The following is an 11,626-nucleotide window of genomic DNA, read 5'->3' on the forward strand; positions in this document are numbered from 1 at the left end:
CCCACATTTCTTTGGTGCTATGTCTCTCCCTGTCTACCTCCCATGCTTCACATCTCTTTTCTCGCTCCATCCCCTTCTCCTGTCCTCTCACCCATTTCTCCCTCCATATTCTCTCCAACTTTCCCTTTCCTTCCCCCCTCTCCATGGTCAAGTGGATGCAGTGTTCTTTCTTGCCCCCCAACCCACCCCTCGATCTTCTCTTTCTCCCATCATCCTCTCTTTCCCCCGTTTGGTTTGCCTTACTCCTTCTCCTCTTCTCCTCTCATTCCCTCTTTTTCCTCCTTCCCATCCTCCTTCCCTCGGCCATTTTATTCAGTGTTTTCTTTTATTTTTACCTTCATCTACTCTCCCTTCCTACTTTCCCTCACCCCATCCCCCTACCAGCCAATTCCATGGCAGTTTTTCTATGTTTTATGGTAGTCATTCTCATCTTTTTCTTGATTATTTCGGCTGGAGGGTTTGGTGGGGGGAGTAGAGCTTTCCTGCTTTGGTATCCTTATTTTCACCTTATAAAATTCGATATCATAGTTATTATCTTCCTGAAGAAATAGCCTCGAAAAAACCATTAGGTCTGTTGCTGTTGGCTTTCCTTTGTACTCCTTTCTACACCTCCTCTCTCACCACGACCTACATTTTCCTTCCGACCTTCCATTCCTATATCTTTTCTCCTCTCCCCGTCTCTATTACCCCTATTATCCATTCCATACCTCTTCTCTTTCCCTTTCCAAGCCTAAACCCTCTTCTTCTTCATACCTTCCCTCTTCCATCACTTTATCTTTTTCTTTCCTCATCTTCCATCATTTTCCCCTCTTCCCACAGTTTCTCACCCTCTACCCCCAGGTATGTGTTTCCAGGTTTTATGCTTGTGTTCCCCTCCCCTCCCCTCCCCTCCCTAATTCCCCCTTTCCTTTTCTTCTCAGTCTTTCCACTCCCTTAGTCCCCTCTTTCCCCAATCTCTCCTTTCCTCTTCAATACTCCTCTCTGCCCAGTCCTCCTTTCTTTACATATCGGCTGTGTCACCAGGGTGAGCAACGCCAATATAACCATTATTTTTACCTGCGAAAACGGACCAAACTTTGGGCAGGGTGAGACCCCGGAAATAATTATTTATTTCCCCTTAGAGTACTCGTACATCAGGAGTAGGTGTGGCTCTCAAAGGTGTGCTTTGTCTTGTTGGAAGCTCTTGATTCATAGAGTCGAAGTCCGTGAATTGGGGCTGCAAAGTTTGCTGTAAATGTTTATATTTTTGCAAAACACAGTATATCACAAGTGATTATACTTAAAACTTTGTGGTTATACGGTGCTTGGGAATCTTTTTGTAACCTGTATTATAAGTTGCTTTTTAATTTTTGATAGAAAGTAGTGCTTGAATGATTGCATGCACTGTGTAAGCAATAGTCCTTTCACTCCTCCCTCCCCCCCCCCACAAAAAAAATTGTTTAATCTCAATGATAAACTCCCTCTAGGCTACTAAATCCTTCCTAAACTTCTAAAATCTACCAATGTAGCTTTAGCAAACACCAAAACTAATGAGTCACAATTATGGTTAGTAAGGCAAAAACAGAAATATGTGGCTTTGAAGATTTCGTTCCCCCTGGGGGTAAGGGGGATTCCAGGGATTCTCCCCCAGTATCCTTGCTTGTCGTATGAAGCGACTGAAAGGGTTGGCGGGGGGTTAGTGCCCCTCCCCGGAAAACAGCTAACTAAAAAGACGAACAAGAAGCATCGGACAAGGACTGACCAAATGATGACGACCAAGGACCGGACAAAGGACATGGTACGGATCGTGACGTGGAATGTAAGGGGTGAGAATGATGAGGTGAAAGAGGGAGAGATTGTCCAGGTGCTTGAGGGTGCAAAAGTGGATGGATGTGGAGTAACTGAAACTAAATGGAGAGGAGAAAGTGTGAGAGAATGGGAGTATGGAAGGGGTATATGTGCAGAAGTAGGTGAGAATGTGAGGGCAAAAGGAGTGTGTATTGTTATGAGTGAAAGATGGAAGAAGAACTTAAAAGAGTATGGATCAGTTGGCTCAAGGATTGTGCGGGTAAGATTGAAAGTTGGAATACAAATGTGGGCAATTGTGTGCGTGTATGCACCAACACAAGATCGTGCAAGCAGAGTGAGAGAAGAGTTCTGGACCAATGTGGAAGTGTGCATGGAAAAGTTAGGAAGGAATGAGAGAGTGTTTTTGACTGGTGATATGAATGGTAAAGTAGGGAATGTGTAGGTGGATGGAATAGTTGGTGAGTGGGGTGTGCCTGATGAGATAGATGAGAATGGCAGTGCGTTGGTGGACATTTGTGCGGGGAGGGAGTTGGTGATAGCCAATACCCTCTTCAGGCACAAAATGATCCACAGATATACATGACGAGTGATGAGAAGGGTGAGTGATGAACTGAATGAAAGGAAGGCAATTTTTGATTATGTGTGTGTGGATGAATGGATGCGAAGATGTGTAATGGATGCAAGAGCTTATAGAGGTTGGGGGAGTGGACTTTCTGACCACTACTTGGTGGTGGTCAGAATCAAGGTCCAAGTAAGATGGAGAAATAGAAGAATGGAAGAACGGGAGGAAGGAGTAGTTGCAAGGGGAGTGGAAAGGTTACAAGAGGATAAGAAAATGGCAAAATATAAAAGAGAAGTGGAGGACCGATTGGGTAAATATGAATTGGAGCAGATGGGGGACGTGGAAGGTGTGTGCAAGATATTCACACAAGAAATATGTACAGCACGTGATGTGGTAAGTGTAGTGAAGAGAAGACGGAAGGGGGTTCAAGGAACAGCATAATGGAATGAAGAGGAGAGGTTGTGACACAAAAGAAGAAAGCATACAATAAATGGTTGAGAAACAGGAGAGTGGAAGAAGTTGAGAGGCGGAAGAGAGAGTTATATGTAAAAAGGAAGAGAGAGGTGAAAAGATTAGTAAGAGAGAGTAAGAAGAGAGTGGATGAGGAATTTGTAAGGAATTTGAGTGTAATGTGGAGGGATTGTAAGAAAATGTTCTGAAAATAGGTGAAGAGAGTTAGGCAGGGTGGCAGTGAAGTTAGCAGGGAAGTGAAAAATAAAAATGGTAGGTTGCTAGTGGAGAAGGGAGAATGTGTAAGTAGATGGAGAGAACAATTTCAGGAATTGTTGAACATAGAAAATGGAAATAATGTGAGTACAAGTGGCTGGGGAATGGCTGGGCGAAGGAGGGAGGTGAGAAGACAGGAAGAAATCAGGAAGATAGAAGTTGTGGAAGCAATGAAGAAAGTCAAATTGGGGAAAGCCCCAGGAATTGATGGAATGTGTGGTGAAATACTGAAGCATGGGGGAGAGATAGTAGTAGAATGGATGTGGAAGATGTGCAGATTGGCCTGGGAGGAAGGTAGAGTCCCGGAGGATTGAAAGTCAGGTATAATTATTCCCTTGTACAAAGGAAATGGGAAAAAAGAAGTGTATGGTAATCATAGGGGCATTTGTCTTCTTAATGTAACAGGAAAAGTGTATGGTAGGATACTTATTGACAGAGTTAGGAAAATAACAGAGGAATTAGTTGCAGAAGAACAGGGAGGCTATTAGAAGGGAAGAGGTTGTGTAGATCAGATATTCATTCCTAGATCTTTAGTGGAAAAGTTTCTAGGGAAGGGAAAGAAGTTGTATGTGGCCTTCTTGGATTTGGAGAAAGCATATGCCAGGGTGGATAGACAAGAATTGTGGCAAGTATTAAGAATATATGGAGTAGATGGGAAGCTGCTGAATGCTGTGAAGAGTATGTATAATCGTGCTAAGGCTGCAGTGGGTGTGGATGGTGAACTGAGTGAATTTTTCTCTTTCAAGGTTGGGTTGAAACAGGGATGTGTCATGTCTCCATGGTTGTTCAATCTGTACATGGATGGGGTAATAAAAGAGGTACAAGGTAGGGCAGTAGATGTTGGAGTGGCCCTAGTGAGAGAGGGTAGTGTTTGGAAACTCCCTGTACTGTTGTTTGCAGATGATACTGTGTTGTTAAGTGAAGACGAAGGGGAGCTGCAAGGCTTGGTGGATGAGTTTGGGAGAGTGTGTAAGAAATAGAATCTAAAGGTGAATGTAGGGAAAAGTAAAGTTATGGTCTTTGAGAGAGGTGAAGTCAGTGAATGTACAGTGAGGTTGGATGGTGAGGAAATGGAATATACAACCTGACTTCATTATGAACAGTCCTGGCACTTACAAGAAGGTATTTACAGCTTGGCTTCACTATACAGTCCTTACACTTACAAGAAAATATTTACAACTTACACTTACATGAAAATATATACAAAATGCCTTCACTATGTCCAGCACTGTGTGAGGCACAGAGGCAGAGTGAGGCAGAGCGAGCGTGAGGAGGGGAGTGAGTGAGTGTATGGCCTTGACAGCCTTGGGGATGGCAGAGGAACAGTTACCTTACATGCCTGCCAATTTTTACCTGCGAATCTTGAAAAATGCAGTCACAGTGAAGTCTTTTTTATTTTAAATCGTTTTCAAACGGCACTGGCACTGGCCATGGAGTTATGTCAGACTGTTTTAAAACGGCACTGGCACGTGGCGGGTTAAGTACTTGGGGAGTGTGATGAGTAAGGATGGAAGTTTGGAGGGTGAAGTGCTTGAAAGGGTACAAGGAAGAGGGGTTCCTGGCTCCTTGAAAGCAGTGATAAGAAACAGGGAAGTGAACATGGAAGTGAAAAAGTTACATGACAATACTGTGATACCAACTCTAACGTATGGAAGTGAAGCTTGGACGTTGTTGGAAGGACAGAAGTCAAGAGTGAGAGCAGTGGAAATGAGTTATTTAAGAGGAGCCTGTGGAGTCACATGGAGGGACAGGCTGACAAATGAGGATATAAAGGAGCGTTGTGGTGTGGACGTGGATGTGATAGGAAGCGTTAGGAGGAACACAGTGTGGTGGTTTGGCCATGTGGAGAGGATGGAGGGCGAGAGACTGACTAGGAGAGTGTATGTGAGTGAGGTGAAGGGGGGAAGAGGGAGGAGGAGGCTGAGGATTAGATGGAGGGATGGAGTGGAGAGGTATATGAGAGAGGGGGGTGTCACTTGGGAGCAGGGGAGTGAAATGGCGGGGGACAGGGCGACGTGGAGGCGATTTGTTTGTGGCCACCCCGCACGGGATTAAGGTGTCTGGCAATAGACAGATAGATAGATAGATAGAAGTTTTCGTAACACAGTTTCCTTAGCGACCTGTTGTGCACGGTACACTTGAATATAATATTTACAGTTGATGATTCAAAGAATGTTAATAAACTTAAATATACTGTAAGTACTATACAGCAGACTAGTAAGGTGTGATATGGTATTTAAATTGCTAGCGAATATGCACAACGAAGCCTTGCATGGCACTTAAAACAGACATCAAGTACCAATTTGATTAGATCTCACTGAAGCTCTCCTCCATCCTGAATGAAATCGTCTGGTAGGAATGAGAATATATCCGGCAATAAAACTGACGTCCTATGGCTGAAGGACAAGGGAAGAGTACAAACAAAGGATCGTATTCACAACAGAGGTCGTATTGGAAGTGGTTTTGGAGATTTCGTAACAGATGATTCCCCAGAGACGTGAATGCAGATTACACATCAATATCGTCTCGTATGATATTAATACAAACTGTGCTGCTATTGGAATGATATGAACACCATACAAGAATGATAATGTGAAATCTGCAGAAAATATTCATGTAGCCCATTAGAAAGTATTTAGAACCGCCAAATACAACTTAGAATACGGCCCTCTGACTCAATCATGTTTATGAATACGGCCTATAAAGAGTCAAATACTGGTGGGAGTGAGTGAAGAATGCATAAATAATGAATCCCATGTCTACCTGATCTGATAAGAATTCTCTCTCTCCCCCTCCTTCCCTCTCTCTCTCTCTCTCTCTCTCTCTCTCTCCCTCTGTTTATCTATCTATCCACCAATCTATCTATCAGTCTATCTCAACACTGTCCCCATTTCCTTTCCCGTTGTTACATTTCCGTTTTCACACTTCCGTCAAAACTTGGAGTCATCTGCGTGGGACATGAGTAGCGAGGGTTCCCCAGGGAAGTTTCAACTTCTTGGATGGAAAATGAGAAAGAGAAAGTAGGAGAGACGTGATGACAAAGACGTGGAGAGAGAGAGAGAGAGAGAGAGAGAGAGAGAAAGAGGGGAGATAATAAAGAACGTAGAGCAATTTAAATAAAAAGAGAGAGAGGAAGAAGTGGAACGACAGAAGATGGTGCGAAAGAGAAAGTGGATATACAAGGAAGAAATGATAAGTACTGTAATGCAGTACCATACAGTACTTCATTATCATTATCAACATTTGGACCTTTTTTCTCACCTAAAAAATGGTGAAGTAGGATCTATAAAACACAGGAAGAGAATGCGGGAGAACTATGAACACCGAGCACAATAAAATGAGCCAGACACTCATTTACACATCATTCAAGCTTCCAATATTCTGGCTCAGCCTCAGAGGTTCAACCATCTGAACACAGACATTTTTCTGAGTGTGTGGGGGGGAGGGAGGTACTTTTCGACATAAATGTAAGTATAGAGGAGGGAAAAGAATATGAATAAATACATAAAAATATTGGGGAGACAAAAAAAAAAAAAAAAAAAAAGAGGAGGGCGAACGGAAAAAGAGAGGAGGACGAATAAATGAAGAATAATGACTTTTTGATTGAAAGTGTAGACAGGAACATGAATACAGACAACAGAAAAATAGGAAAAACAGCTGCAGAGAGTTATACAGATGTAAAGACTACACAAACCTTACGAACCTTTCTATGTGATCTAACCTTGGCATTAATAATGCTAATTTAATATTTGCAATAATTACATGAGATTAACCCTTTCGTTGCAGTTAGTAAACTTGAGTATTGTATTCATGCTAAAACCAGAATACTTTGTTCAACCTGGAGAAATTTTTAGCAGTCAGAGCCTTCACAGACTGTCTCCTCTCTCTCTCTCTCTCTCTCTCTCTCTCTCTCTCTCTCTCTCTCTCTCTCTCTCTTTCTCTCTCTCTCTCTCTTTGTTACTGTTAAACGTAGGATTTTATTAATGCAAAAACCAGGCGACGTTCTTCAGTAGAGAGAAATCCCTGCAGTAAAGTGGCTATGATAGTATGGCTGAAAACTCTCACACATGTGATACAAAATTATGGTCCAAGGATGGAGGACTACACGAAGGGTCTAATTCAGTGAGATGATTTAACACATCTCACCCGCTAGAGAGAAGATTAATTCGATGAAGAAAAGTTAGAAGTGGAAGAGTCAAAGACTTAAAAGATACCGGTAGTGGGTTTACGACCTCGCTCTCTTTGTTCACCTTTCAACCATGTGACTTTATTTCCCACTCGCGCTTTAATTGCATTCCTGATGTCTTGGCCCTATATCAGGTTCAGACACTTTTAACACTAATTATAGCTGCAGGAGGCTCGCCATCACTGGTTCTCCTAGCGCATGTTGACTGCAGGTCTGACTTTTACATATCTGTTGTGTACATTGGGTATATATACATTTTCTTTTACTTTATATTGTTTTCTTTTTTCTTCTTAATTTTTTATCTTTAGTCATTCTTCATACATTCTTATTTACATTCCTGTTACCAACTACTCAGATTCATTTCTCCATTCATAACTCACCATTCATTCCATTGTTTAATCATCCACTCATACACTTTTCAGTTATTCTTCAGTATTTTACACCGGCACTCACTCACGCCCTCCGACACTCATTCTTACTCTCAACGTAATTTACGTTCTTTACGTATTCTCGTCTTCCACACTTATTTACAATCATTCAATCTTCTTTCACTCTCCATAATCATCCGATTCACATCCATACGTTCAGTTACTCTTAAATTCTTACTCTTTCAACATGCTATCCTTTGCCATAAAAATCACCCTGTATATATTTAGATTGAGGTTCTTTCTCCTCAGTCACAATCATAGATCTGGGAAACCTACTATGCTTTAATGGGCCTTCAAATTGATTCAGTTCTTAGCAAAGTTCTGGGTCTATTATTTGTAGTCTCCGTGTTTTAACTGTTCTCTCATGTAATAAACTATTAATAACATTTATATTTCTTTCTATATGTATTACTTCAATTGTCCTGCCATGCGGATGGTATTCATTAAAAACAATTCTCATGTTTTTTTCTTTGTACAGTAGGTTTAGTTTCTTATTTCCGCTTAATGTATGCAGCGGTGCTGATGGATATGCAGTACAGGCAGAACTAATGATTTTATTAGATTACACTTAATTCTTTTGGATATTTCTTTAAAAATATAGAACTTAGATAGATCATTTCTTTCTTTCTGTATACTTTATGGTATATGATTTAATTTACCTGTAGTTTTAATTTTCTGTCCAGATATGATACCTTCTGTTGCATAGTCAGTTACTTCTCCATCTACAATAATAACTTAATTTTCTTCTGTGCTAGAGGAATTACTGTAAATTTATTAATGCTAGTTTTATTTTCCACTTGTTTTCAAACTGACTGATAGTGTTTATTTTGTTTGTCACATTCTTGGCCACCATTCCTCCACATTTGCCTTGATACGTCACAATTTGTTATATTGTCAGCATATCGAAAATTCTTATCTCCAAGTCCTGCATTCTACTGTAATTTCTTCTTCTATATAATAATGAATATTGATCTTAGCTTTTCTGTCATCTAAAAAATCGCTTAGAAGTTTCTCGTAGATTTCTGGTAACCCAAGGTGTAGAATCTTATATTATAAACTTTTATACCATACTCAGTCAAAAGCCTCAAATCACTATGTAACATTTCTCTCACTGATAACATTTATGCCAGCATTTCGTGTATGGCTGCTATCGCTGTGGCCGTCCCTCTGTTTTTCCTAAATTTATATTGATCTTTAAGTATTAACTAATTTTCTTGTAGGTAGTGTCGTAACATTTTGTTCAAAATTTTCTCTAGAATTTTCTCTGGTGTTTCTAATAGTGAAATCAGTCTTTGTCCAGTAGGTTCATCGGTTGCTTTGGCTGCTTTTGATACAAATTTAATTATTCTATTCTTGATGAAATTAGGAAAGTACCCTGCTGAGATTGATTGCTCTGTCCATTGCTCTTGTTACGTACTATACCATTTTTCTAACTCTTCGTCAGTTTTATCTAATGTTGTTGAACTTACGTCATTTATTACTACAGCCTCATTTATTGTTCTTTTAAATATATCCCACTTAGAAGACTTATACAGTAGTTATATCTTGGTTTATATAAATTATAAAATGGCTTTGTGCTTATTTCGATAATGACTGGTAAGTGGTCAAATAATGTCATAGGTCCAACTTCCATATTAAGATGATAAATTTTCTGTTTCTTATCACTATATCGGGCGTGGATGTCACAGTTCTGCCGATGAAAGTTGGAAAATGTGGACCAAGATGTACTGCCCTTCGAAGTCCTAGCAGTCTTGCAATATCCTCTCCCACATTGTTCTTAGACTTACGTCCTTGAATTTTATGATGTGCATTAAGATCACCAATTACTCGTATATACATTGGTATATTACTACCTAATAATTGGTTGTCATCAGGGTAAGGTAAATATCCCCTACGTGGTGACAAGTAAGTTATTGCTATAATAATTGATTCTGTTTCAGTATCAATTTCCAGCATCAATTTCTATTGCCAGAAACTCTGTAATATAATCATCATATAGTTTATACTGTCCGTTTTCCTTTACACAGATAGCTGATCTATCATTTTGTCCATCACATGAGATAATTATTATTTTGGTGATTTTTAGTGTTTTTCCGATTTTAGTCAAAGACTCTTTGTCAGTATCACATCCAGGGTCATTTCACTGTAACATCTTTTGATATCACCTTGTGTATTCTTCCACTGAAATACATCATGCTGTATTATTTTCAGTTGTACTGTCATTATTATTGTTGTTGCCGATATTTTCTTTTGTTTTGGATCTCTATGGATTTGTGGTGGCGGAGTTTTTCTATTACAAGCCCTTCTCTGATTTTCCTGAATGTTGCTTTGTCTACTTGCTTGGAATAGTCTCTCAAGTCTATTTGATCCTTGTAGAGCAGTCTATACACATCTGTCTCTGTAATGTTTGGGTATGTGTATGCTAGCTTTCCTCTCAGTGTCATAGTGGCAACTTGATGCACTTCTCCTGGTTTCATCCCTCCTACTGCTCCTTCTAGTTCCTTTTCAGCGTTCATCTGGCACCCTTGGCCCTCTTCCTGTGCGTTTTTACTTGTCTTCAGTCCTAACTGCTAAGCATCTTGATTCAAAATCTCTCCACATCGCGAATCGTCAGGAATCACCACCTCTGGAAGACCATTTGCCCTAAGTATAGTTTGTGTAATTTCTGCATAAGTCCCAGGTCTTGCCATATCAATAATGTGGGTATGCATCATCAGTGTCATGATATTGGGTGGGGTATCTTTGTCCAGATTTATACATGGAGAGAGTACTTCATTCCCTTGCGAGACTCTGCTGCAAGCCATCTGTGACTGATCTCTCTTCATTGTCCTGGCGATCCTTTTATATTTAAAGGCTTTATTCCTTATAGAACTTTTCATAGCCGGCGTCCTGTTTGCCTGTCCGCAGTTTATGTACATTTTACAGTCAGAGGTGTACTCACTCCATGCATTTCTGATCCACAGTCTGAATAGATAGTGTAGTCTTTTCCTTTAGAACATTTGCTTGTTGCAAATTGCTCTACTGTATGACAATTCATGGAAGTCATTACCTCTGTATGTTCCTCCTGCTTGATTTGGAATTTGGGAATTCTCATACTAAACAGGAGTATCCCCGGCTCTAATGCGTTTGTTGTTGTCTCTGTCTGGTGACACGTTTTCTTTATTTTACTATTCTAGGGAATTTAGTAAATTTTTCTGCCTCTACTTTCATACAGTCATTCCTCGTCTCCATCTCTTCTATAATTTCCATCTCATTTCGGTGGAAGCTTCTGTTATAATTATCCACTCTGAAGACAAGAATTGATCTTTTAGCTTTGAGATCTGGTGGCATAATTCGAGTAAATCCGTTATCTTCTAGTTTTTCCTCCAGCTCCACCTGAAACAGAATAGCTATGTCCTCATCACTGCTTGTCAGCACAATAAAGCCATTATCAACTGTGATTATCCTCGTTTCAAATACCTCTTTTTTCGATATGATTTCCAGTAATTTTGAATTATTACGTCGTTCTTTAAGGTGTGCATGTTTAATCTTCACCCTTGCCATATTTTTCTCCTTTACTTACCCAATTCCTACCTAGCTCACCAGTCACCCTAACCTCGAGTGTGCACCTGCCGATTACCCCCCCCCCCCCAACTAATGGAGGCAGAAGGAGTGGTCATGCTTGAACTAGAGGGTTGTCCCAATTAGGAGCCTAATCTATCAAAAGCTTTGTCCCAGCCCAACCGCCTCCTGACACCACCCCTACTGAGGGGCTCCCTTGTGGCACTGCCAGCAGGGTTCGGCTTCGTACTACTGTGGGCTACATGTGGCCTGTGACTGATGAGGTTCCCTATCAGCATAGGTGTTTAAAACAAAGTCCAAGACGAGGTCAGAATCAAGGAAACTACCATTTAATGCTCTTATATGTTTGAGTCAAAGTCGGGACTACGATGAAAA

Source organism: Coenobita brevimanus, chromosome 61 (assembly GCF_032717465.1).
Source record: "Coenobita brevimanus isolate Jiangsu-jjx chromosome 61, ASM3271746v2, whole genome shotgun sequence".
NCBI classification, from domain to species: Eukaryota; Metazoa; Arthropoda; class Malacostraca; order Decapoda; family Coenobitidae; genus Coenobita; species Coenobita brevimanus.